The 12,039-nt window shown below is 36.4% G+C and overlaps 1 non-coding gene across 1 annotated transcript; it reads left to right on the forward strand.

Annotated features, from left to right (window-relative positions):
* Positions 1-3,106: 3,106 nt before the first annotated feature.
* Positions 3,107-3,178, forward strand: Trnam-cau (transfer RNA methionine (anticodon CAU)). Its single transcript has one exon. It is a non-coding gene; the product is annotated as a tRNA-Met (tRNA).
* The last annotated feature ends 8,861 nt before the right edge of the window (positions 3,179-12,039 follow it).

The raw sequence follows: 12,039 nt of genomic DNA on the forward strand, positions 1-12,039 counted from the left end.
TGTGTTAAGTAACGCCGAATCATGCTCATGTGAAAGAATTTTAGGAATTATCGTATAAACTTTCATGCACTAGCCCTCTGCTTAATATTTTCAAGAGGATTTCCATATTTTATGACTGTGAGATACATACATACATACATAATTTTGTAGGCACTGAAAGCATTCAGTTAATTTAACATTTTAGGTTCTTGATTCTTTTTCATTTTTCACTTTACAATATAGTGTAGTGGACAGATTAAAACATGAAAAATGAAAACATTTTGGGATTTTGCTGATCTTATATATAATTTTTCCTAAATAACAAGAAAATTACAATTTGAGTCGATTTAATAGTAATCGAGTTCGATGCCCTTTCATGATAAGATTAGTGTCCATATTATGTAGGTAACAATTTATTACTGACGGTATTACTAATCTACCCACGTTTATCAAACTAATACAAGCAATGAAATTGCATAGAACGCAATTCAACTCGGAGTAATCACTCTCATACATCTTTATAAGCTGGCTTAACAGTTTTTCGTAACGTTACAGGATTTTATAGCTTCGTTTATGGCTGGGATTGAATAGAAACAGATTATTTTTATCGATAAAAATATGGACACAATCGTGATAAATTAATCCATGTATGTTCGTTCAATAGGTATAAGAAAATCAAATTATTTTACATCTATCCTAGGATCCTTCCTCTACATACATCATAGAAATATAAGACTTATGTAGGTAGAGTTCTATCTTTATTGCACCTATCAGGTTTTTTCTGATCTGATGCACATTGTTATAACATACAAATTGAGCAATATTTTAATTAATTTTTCTTACTATTTGGTACTGCAAGCTTAAATCAATTTTGATTATTCGAAATCAAATCTAATTCTGCGTTGATCACTCTGATTGCGCCATTTCAGATATTTTTTCTGATAGATTTCTCCAGACTTTGACGTTAATTACTTCGCATGTCACAGGTTTAAAACTCTGTTACACTTTGGTGTAAATGCATTCTTTAGTTTCTGTTTGTGCCGCGTTTTTCACCAGGGGCACATAATCTCTACGCGGCAAGTCCATTAGCGGACCTTCTACACCTAATAACCACATCGAATTTTCAGTAGCATAACACCCTAAACCCACCTAATGATGTTGGACATAGAGCTCATTATAAGATGGTGCTCTGTTGAAAACTGTACGAAGCTAGAAGCGAGATGAAAATGAATAAAATAGGATATGGGACAAAAACTTCAGGCTTGTAAATAGGTCGGCTATTTACCAGTCATCCTTTGGAATAACATTTATTTTGGTACGAGCAACAGGATTTCTACAAAATCATACTACTTACATATTCTGGGTTGGAAGACATATTTTTCCGAGACTGTGAGCACATAATGAGGGCTATCGTTTTAGCGCTCACCAGTTGGCGCCACTGTAGAGTAAGGTCCTGTCACTTGCTAGTAGCGAAGACAGTGGCACCAACTGGTGAGCGCTAAAGTGGTAGGAGGACTATCGCATTTGCACTCATCAAGATGGCGCCACTGTAGAGTAAGGTCCTGTCAATCGCCAGGGGTGCCAACTGTTAAGTATAAAAACGATAGCCCTCATTATACACAATATATTATTATGAGAAGTTAGTCCATTTGGATAAACTAAAACTAAGATAAAATTGCAGCGGTGGGGAAGAGAGGTGGGAATATTCCCGTATTTAAATAAACCTCAACAAAGAAGAATACCTATTCTCTTCATTTTTTAAAGGCTTAAATAAAAATGTTCATTTATTTACCAAGTCGAAGTAATAACAGGACGAACTCTACATAAAATCATTTAATTTTTTCGAGAAAGAGTTATTTATTCAGAAATAATTTTAATGAAGTTTTACCCTTTCAAAAGAATTTCAATCATGAATATGCTGCTTCAAAAGGTATATTTCCACAAGAAACCTTTCCAGCAATACAATAATCTGGTCATCATTTTATAACATGCATTGTATTCAGCATTGGACTAAAATGAAGCTCATTCATACAACATCTGTTTCTTATGTCTACAATATTGTGATATTCAGAAAGATTCTGGCTTGCAATCGAATACATTGATACTAAGTGTACATACAGTTTTATCCTTAAATCATACGAAAATATTGAGTGATTTCGTTTTCTAAGAATTTCTCACAAACACAGCAACTCATCGTAAGCGTATCAATTGTGTATGATCAAGCAGAAGTGGAACGGAACAAACGAAAGATTTTCGTAGAATTTCCTATGCTAATATTTCTTTCAATATCAAAACTCGAACAGGTAAGTAGCGAAACCTTTTACCGAATGTCAAAAATGTTTCGTGCGTTTCAAGAATCGGACTTAATTGCAGGATGGATATGAGTACTTCATGAATAACACAATGGAATCAAATTTGTATCTCTGTATGTTCATATCCCAAATATCGCAGGAAGATGTTTTTGTGTAATACAAAAGAAATAACTATTTTATTGGCTCCTTTCATGTATTTATTGGCATCTGTTGCTGAGCGATTTTTAATATTAATAAATACAATGTTATTTTCAATATCAATACCAAACCTTCGAGAGAGAATTGGAGAATTTGGCTTTGACGCAAAAAGCAAGTGAAAGTACTTTGAAGGTAAAAGATCTCAAGCTGCGTTGCAGGTTCAAATACTGCTGACCCTGCTGGGAGTAGAAGTTAGTTTGTGATTTATACTTAAAGGCGTCATCTGAACATTAAATAAAAAAATATGTAACAATCCACTTATTGATTTTTGTGTTGTCTAGCGTTTTTAAATTCAAATTCTATATTAGTAAGTAAGCTCTTTTCAGGGCACTTATACATGTCCCAGTACAACTTTCTCTGTTACCACTACGGACCAACATATCGGCTGGTGCTGGGAAGTGGCAGAATTTCACGCCCGTATTCACAAACATTACTATCAGGTCTCACAGTGCGCGTGGACGCACAGGGTGCCACACGAACCAATCACAGAGCTCTATTCAACGCTGTGCATTGGATTTGTTGCTTCACTTAAGCAAGCATCGTTTGTGAATACGGTCGTCAGTCATCTTTGACGCCTTTGTTTGAACGCGGCCTAAAAATTTAGCTTATCTACCACAAGCAGAGTGGCGCAGTGGAAGCGTGCTGGGCCCATAACCCAGAGGTCCGTGGATCGAAACCACGCTCTGCTAATGTCAAATATTTTGCCGTAACGATGATTTCTCCTAAATATTAATTTTGATTTGGAATATGTTGTTTTCGTAGCGAAAAGTTTTTCCTTGCCTTTAACTTTAGACCGTCAATAAAATCTTAGAAATGGTTTCTTTGGCAATGAGGTTTTTCTTTAGGACACCGAAATAATGAAGCGATAGTTAAATAGTCCAATGGTGTCCGAATCGACATCCGAGGAATGCGGGTTTCTAATCAAATCAAAAATATTTTATTCAATATTGACCACTGGTGGCACTGGTCAAATACAGTAAATAAAATAAGTTTAAGCCGTGCTGCCACTGGACTATTAAATTGTGGTGAATTCACTCGTAACACAAGCATATTTAGCTGACCACGAGGGGTTAATGGTACAAAAAATGGTATGTGAACCACGCGCCAGTATGATCGGCCGCAAAAATGTTGCCCTGCGTTAAAAAGCCGCTACACTTCACACTGAATAAAATGTAAACCACTACGAGCCACACCTCCAATGATTGATGCAGTTCCTTTGGCTCCCCCAACACCAATTTATAGCCACTACAGGAATTAACTGGCGCGAAGCGTGGCGCGGAGCCGTTTGTCTTCGGCGCTTCCTTGTTCATTCAATTAGTGAAGAAATTATTGAAAAAATACAAGAAAATAGTGCACTTCTGTGGAATGGACCGCGTTGGCTCGTGTATATTCAAAGTAGGACACTGATAATAACGGTTTCATTAGAGTCCTGTAATTAATTAGAAGGAAGTTTTTCCTTGCACTATTTTCGAAATTAATTAAATTAAGAGTAATAATAATCAAGTTAAAACATAGCTTTCTTTTAAATCTTGTTAGTAATCGACTGCGACACACGTACCTATACAATATAATTAACTTTTTAAAAAAATAAAACCGACTTCAAATGCGTGAACACAAAAAAAAACTAAAAATTGCGTATAAAAAAGTTCATCCCCAATTTTCCACCCTTGGGGGTGAAATATTTTCTTAAAATTCGCATGAAACCACCCTTTTGATAATACCTATTCAACAAAAAAATAATCGTTCAAATTGATTTATAATCGGCGGAGATATTGCGTATAAAAAAGTTCATCCCCAATTTTCCACCCTTGGGGGTTGTTTTTTCTATTATTAAATTTAAATGGGACCACCCTTGAGGTATTACCTATACGCCGAAAAAAGATTTGTTCAAATCGGTTCATAATTGGCGGAGTTATCGCGTAACAAACATAGAAAAAAAAAAAAAATCATACGGGTTGAATTGAGAACCTCCTCCTTTTTTTTGAAGTCGGTTGAAAACTTGTGAGCTCCTGTTTTTTAAAATCTATTATAGAACCAAAAAAATAGTTACTTAATTTCTTTAATATCTAAGAGTAAAAGTTGAGAACCTAAACAAACATTACGCCATTCATAAAACTTCTATTGTGCTTTCAAGTAAGTAATCAAAATAAAGAATATTTTGAATTTCATTAAGAAGCGGCAGAAACTTCGGGGGAAAGTATTTTGGGCACAATTGAGGAGGGTGAGAGTCTTTCATAAACTTTACTTTTACATAATTATTACACGATCTCAATTTGCTGAGACTTTCCCGTGTAAAGCCCGTGAGATTTTTATACATTTTCGGTATTTTTTGTTTCATTAAAAAAATGTAGGATTAGTTAAAGTAGTACATACTAAGTAAGTTAGTTAGATCATTCATTTTTGGTACATGATCGCACTTACCGTAAACGAACTAAAGTCGCTGACATAGCCCGACGGATTAGCAAGCTGAAGTGGCAGTGGGCAGGGCACATAGTACGCAGAACTGACGGCCGATTGGGCAGCAAGGTTCTGGAATGGAGGCCGCGTACCGGAAAACGCAGCGTTGGACGTCCACCCACAAGGTGGACCGACGACCTGATAAAGGTAGCAGGAAGGCGCTGGATGCAGGCCGCTACCAACCGTGCGATGTGGAAGTCATTGGGGGAGGCCTATGTTCAGCAGTGGACGTCCTATGGCTGAAATGATGATGATAATCGCACTTATTAGAACAATACATAAATATATTACTGTCTCTGTACAAACTCACGTTGGATTGGCCATCAAAATATTTAGATCCAGATAGATTATACGAATTATCTTGATTAATGTATAAACAGTTCAAACACAGACTGATGTATGTACTCTTACAACTACATTTCACTGTGGTTTATTTTCCCATTTAAACCTAAATTATTGTCGAATATCACCCACCCAAATTGTACCAAATACCATGTATAAAGTTCCAACCGAAAACTGTTTGCTCAATGACCGAAACCCACAAAATAATTTAGTTAAATACGACAATACGGCAATACGATATTTATCAAGGCAAAGTTCAGGCTAAAACTCTGAACACAGTGCGAATAAACATACCTTGAACTAGACGCACATCAAGTTAGCAAATTGAATTTAAAGTCGTGCTTGCTCAATACACGCCAAATCCGAATTTTGGAGCATGGGTACACGCGTAATTTAGGATAGAGCAAATAGGCACAGAGACGTCGCTGTGTTTTAAATTAGGCGTCATTAGAAATGTTGCCTAAATTTCACTTTTTTATCAACAACAAGGGAAGCTCTTGGTCTGCATCTCATCTGGTGATGATCAAGCTAAAAGTGGATGCAAGCTTCATCCGAAATCATTAAACCACAAAGAATTATAACTATCTTACCTCCAGTTGCAGGTAAGTAGTTGCCGTTAACATTGTTGTTATGATTCTTATTACTACATTGTACAAAATTATGAACTTGTAATCAAAATTATATTCTTGTATGTATTACTGTATACTATAAATAGATTCTGCTGCCTCTGATTTTTCATTTTGTTTTGTTGAAATAATCCGTAACATGGAAAATGTTGGACAGCATTCTGTCAATAGTTTCGGCTTTTAGCTTGACCACGACTGGATTAGGACAAGCGACGAATCTAATGATCCATGAATGAAGAGGGTTAGACTTGACTGGAAATCCAAATACAGTCTACGAAAGATAGAAAGACAAAGAAAATAAACACTTTTTCATCGAATTGATATTAAGACCTAGAATACTAAGTACAAAGTGTAAGGGCGATTAGGTTTAGGGTCGATTCCCAAGTGGATCTGTCACCCGTTCATCAACATTATTCTCTGTTTGCAACGACTAAATCGTCTGTAATTATAATAATCTATGACCGCGAAGTTTGGTTCTAAATGAACATCAAATCAATATAACGAACATTGAAGCGTAAAACCAAACTTGTACTTGCTTAATAACAGGAATACATATTCTCCTAACTTGGAATGGTAATTGGATTTCGCCTCGAAGATTTGGAATTCTCCTATGAGCTCTACGTGGCTTGGAAGATAGGTATATCCGTAATATTATATGCGAAAGTCTGTTTGTTACCTTTACACCCTGAAACCAATTTAAATGGGTATAGTTTTAGACCCAGAAAAAACATTGAATAGTTTTTAACTCGATTTTTGAGAGGAACACGCGCACAATAATCTTTCTGTGACAGATCAAAAACGAGAGCGACGCAGGCAAAAGCTAGTAAATTTAATTATGCAGAACCGTATAACTTGCAAGCAAAGCCATAGGCAAAAGCTAGTACAGGATAAATTTCGAATAGTGTAACTTTAACGTCTAACAAGTGCATAGTGAAAGAGTGGAATGCTCTTTTCTCGACTGTAAAAGACAAGAATTTATAGGTAATTACTGAACAACGTCTCTATCTAAGATTAAGAACGCAGTCCGAGCAGGATGGGAATTCTTTTGACCCGAGTGACAAAGTAAGTACTTATTAAAGAGTTGCAAGAGTTTTTGTTGTACCTTTTAGGAAATCTTACTCATTTTACACAAAACAGGTAATGGACCTATGAGCACGGTACGTGCACATAAAGTATGGCAAATTAATTTTTCAGGTTTTAGGATTACAGGTTTCATGTAACCATGTACTTAATTGTAAAATCAACAATGCATTTAAGGAAGGTGAAGGTGCGGTTATGTCATTCCAGACGCCCAGGAATGGCGTTTTATAGTCTGACAACAGATTTGATATAGCTCAAATGATACAAAATTTCAAAATGACTCTGCCACGTGGCGAATGGCGTTAACTGCCTTTTTCGTAAACCATTACAAAATTTTCGCCAAAATTACCGTTTTAATCTAAATCGCCGCAATTTACTAGCTAATAGCGAATTCGGAGCAGCGGGTGATCAAATTGGAGGTAATGCGGTGTTACTTCCTATTAATTTTATTGGTGCGATAAAATAATAATAATTCAGCGCGATGGCATGACCAGAAATAATATCTACGGGCATAAAACAAAGGGAAAGTAATGACCATCCATTCTTTTAGCAATATTGGGGAATTTTGCGAGGTGTGGCCCCTAAATAGGGAGTCGTGCCCGGAATTTTCTTCGCATCGGAATGAATTAGTCTACAATTTCATTTTTAATCAACTGAAGTAGAAGCAGTTGGCGCTTCAAGTCGAGGGCCCTTGGTTTTGCGTAAATTAAGCTCGATGTGGATTAGTCTTTCCCCAAAGGTTGTGCTTTATGTTGAAATAATGATTACACGGGAACAGTGCTGTGTTTGAGGGAAAGTTTGAAGGATGATTTTGGACATGTAACTTATGAGTGGTTGGAGAATTTGTTTATCAAGCAGGTCTTGCCGTAAGTAGTTTGCATGTAGAGTTAAACTTATCAAAATTGTTTGAAATTAATTTATTTCACGACTATTTTCAATCAATTTATCACAGTAGCATGACTCGTTATGACAATAAGAAAACCTAAAAATAAAATATGTAAAAATATGTACGCTGTATGTAAGTAAGCTAATTTCTTCTCAAAACATTTTAAAGCTACGCTATCAACTTGTTTTAAGTTAACCTTAACACTTGTCTAGGTTTACATCTCGGGAAAAACATAAAGCAATTAGAAAGTAAGAGAAAGTACAAAGTTTTCATTCATTAGTGTTAGCAGTTGTAGAGCCAATAACAGGGCGCCGCCCAGCGACGCCTAACGGTTGCTATTATCCGCCCCAGGTGTTGTTAATACGGACCGCTGGAATGTTAATCTTATTTAACACAGAAATCTACTTGATTTACACATTATTTGTGTCTCCACGTAAATCTTTAACATTATTTTCAAAGAATTTGGAGAAAGTAATTAAAATGTAGGTAAGCTGTAGGTACCTAACATGACATAAAAAAGCATTGACTGTGACATTTTATGTCATTGAAATCCTACTTCCTACTTAATCTATACTTATAATAAATCTGTAGAGAGGTCAATTCTGAACATGAAATATATTTTCAAAATAACTATCAGGGGGTGATTAGTGATCGATACTGATGCCAAAAATGCAATCAGTAAAATTTTTGTCTGTCTGTCTGTCTGTCTGTCTGTCTGTCTGTCTGTATGTTCCTTATAGAAACAAAAACTACTTGACGGATTTTAACGAAACTTGGTACAATTATTCTTCGTTCTCCTGGGCAGGTTATAGGATACTTAGGAATTCCCACGGGCACGGGAATTAGCGGGAAAATCCTTTTGTATGAAAAATCTAAACTGCTTAAGTTAGACGCTTGAAATTTGGCATGCAGGTACCTTAGTAAACTTAAAGCTTAGTTACAACAGGATATTGCAAAATTCCCACGGGAACGGGAGTTAGCGGGAAAAAACATTTGTATGAAAAATCTAAACCGCTTAAGTTAGACGCTTGAAATTTGGCATGCGGGTACCTTAGTAAACTCAAAGCTTAGTTACAACAGGATGTTGCAAAATTCCCATGGGAACGGGAGTTAGCGGGAAAAAACATTTTTATGAAAAAATATAAACCGCGTAAGATAAATGAAGGGGGTAAAACGGGATCCACGCGTACGAAGTCGCGGGCGGCCGCTAGTAATATTATAAATGCAAAAGTTTGGATGCCTGGATGTCTAGATGTCTGGATGTTTGTTACTCTTTCACGCAAAAACTACTGAACGGATTTTGATAAAACTTTACTGTATTATTGTTTATAACCCATAATAACCTATAGGCTATAATTTATGACGAACTGTGACAAACTAAATTTCACGCGGGTGAAACCGCGGGCAAAAGCTAGTAGGTGATATTTTCCACTAAGTAGGTAAATATTATTCTGTAGAACTAGCGATTGTACTCATGCCCCACTCCCCAAACATTCACACAATACTATAAAGCCCTAGATTGCTGTAACCCGAATATTAACTACACGTTTGAAATGTGTAAATATTTAAATGGGGCAAAGCTTTCGCATCCCAGTGCCATACCTCACAGCGTACTTGTACTCAGAACCTCTAAATGAACGTTATTGGCGGCCCCAGGTGTTTTATTATAACGAAATCTGACATTTTCTGTTCATCTTTAAAACATCACTTGGATTGAAACGTTTTAAAAATCCCCTACGTAAAAGGTCCACTGGAAGATTCGCTAACACATTTTGCAATATCTCAAAAGAACTTTAATAAGTCAGATAGAACTAGCTACTATATAACTATTCATAGTGTAACCCACTAGCGGCGCCAATAACTCAACGCGCCAATAACTGGGCGCCGCCCAGCGACACCTACCGCCTGTTATTGGCCGCCCCAGGTGTTGTTAATACGGATCGCTGGAAGGTTATCCCGATTTTACAATGGTATATACTCGTATTACGCGATGTTGGTGATTATGGTTTCTTTTTACATTTATCGAAGTATTTTTATTGAAATAGGTTGATAAACCTAAAATTTTGAGATAGTGTATTTTATTTTGTAAATTAAAGCTCTCTGTAGCCATGTTTGAACTCAATGCATATTTCTAATAATGTTGGTACCTACTTATTTAGTTAGATAAAGTATTTTGATTTCATATTTTTTATTATATCATCTAGTCTAGAAACACTCAAAACGTTAAAGTGAATATGTTTATTTTTATTATTTCTATACATATTTCAGCCATGTAAAATATTAAAATAAAACAGTCTTTTAAAATAATCAATTTAGTCATAACCTAAGAGACAATAGTGCTCAAATCCAGAGTGAGGCTTATCCCAGATTAAATAAAGTAACGAGTAGACCCTAAGCTCTCCAATTCCAAATGTCAGCATACGAGCAAATAAGTTTCTATTGTCGCATTTTCAGCAAGATTAAATTATGGGACGAAAAAATTGTTTCCGCCTGAAATCGGGGCTTAGCCTGAATAGTGACGTTTATCCACAACACGAGCGACCTGAAACTAAAAACTGCACCAAAAAAGACAGTTTTAATTATAATCGGGAATGTGAGTAAAAAAGATTTCGAGGGGAGTCTAAATATAACAAAATCTGATGCTAAACTCGGCGTGGTCTTTTTTCTGACAGAATGAAAAGAAATAATTAAGAAGGGAGACGGAGCGGAGTGGAACGAGTGTAATAAACCATTCGCAGCTGACTGAAGTGACGAGCTTCAGTATGAGGGCCATATATAAAGTGGACTCGGGAATTTTTAACTTTGCACTAATGACTTAAAACACCTGTGACATGGCTCGGATTGTTAAGATTTTTTACAGTTCCGACGTGGGCGTGAATTACAGTCATCCTTCAGGTTTTCAGCGGTTCGGGGGAATTTAGAGTGATTTATGATCTTACATGTAACATGAATCTTGAGACTGAATCCCAATATGGGTTGTGTCTCACACCTGCTACGATTACGAGTGGCGTAAAAAAGGAACTGTATTTTTTTAAGAAACAGCTTGCATTTAACTAAGTGTAGAAGTAGTGACGCAAAATACTTATTGTTGTCGTTTTTTTTAATCTATACTAATTATTTTAAATGCGAAAGTAACTCTGTCTGTCTGTCTGTCTTGCTTTCACGCCTAAATCACTGAACCGATTTTATTAAATTTGACAAAGAGATAGTTTGAGTCCCGGGAAAGGGCATAGGATACTTTTTATCCCGGTTTTTGAAACAGGGACGCGCGCGATTAAGTTTTTCTGTGACAGACAAAATTCCAGGCAGGCGAAGCCGCGGGCGTAAAGATAGTAAGTGTTCCCATACGTAGTGAAATAGATGATGGTTGTTATTTTGAAAACTAACACTCACTTGAGCACACACTGAACGCACTAATTGCATTCTTACTTATTTGTTTTTATATAAATGCCTAAGCTATTTTTCAAGAATCGTAAGAAATTAGTTATTTAAGTATCTTTCTATTCAAAATAACAAGACGAATACAAAAGCGAAACGAATCCCACAGATATTCCGAATCAAAAACACAGTGAGTGCTCTCGCCAAAGTGCTGGGGCGTCGAGAATTTCATTTCCAAAACGCCTCCATTACCAGCCATTTAACTTTGGCAGTTAAACTTGGATGAAGTAAAATTAGGGCCGGTTTCGTCTTCCACTGTTCGGATAGCGTTACCTGTAAACTATTAGTACTAAGTTTTGGGTAGGCCAAGTAGGTATTGTAACAAGGTCTAATTATATAACAGCTGGGTAACTTTATTGACCAAGCCCAGGCGCAGGCCATCGATTTTTAGTTGGCCGATAGTTGGGTCGGGCTGTTAATCAGTATGGGCATGTATGAAAGTGCGCACATTACACCAATTTGGAATCGGCCGATTCTTCATACAAATTGGAATCTGGCTCAACTATCGGCCAAATAAAAGTCGGTGGTCTGCGCCTAGGCTAATACTAGTGGACTGGATGTTTGAATGCCTGGTGAAAGATGGCTTGGTTATTGAGACTTTTCTGGTTCAGAAATTGGCTGATCAAATTGTTTCTCAAAATACTAATGATATTTTACACTTATATTTTTTTAATCAAAAAACGAAACTATTTTTATGAGCTCTAACTACGAGTGAGCTGGA

This window comes from Ostrinia nubilalis, chromosome 9 (genome assembly GCF_963855985.1).
Source record: "Ostrinia nubilalis chromosome 9, ilOstNubi1.1, whole genome shotgun sequence".
NCBI classification, from domain to species: Eukaryota; Metazoa; Arthropoda; class Insecta; order Lepidoptera; family Crambidae; genus Ostrinia; species Ostrinia nubilalis.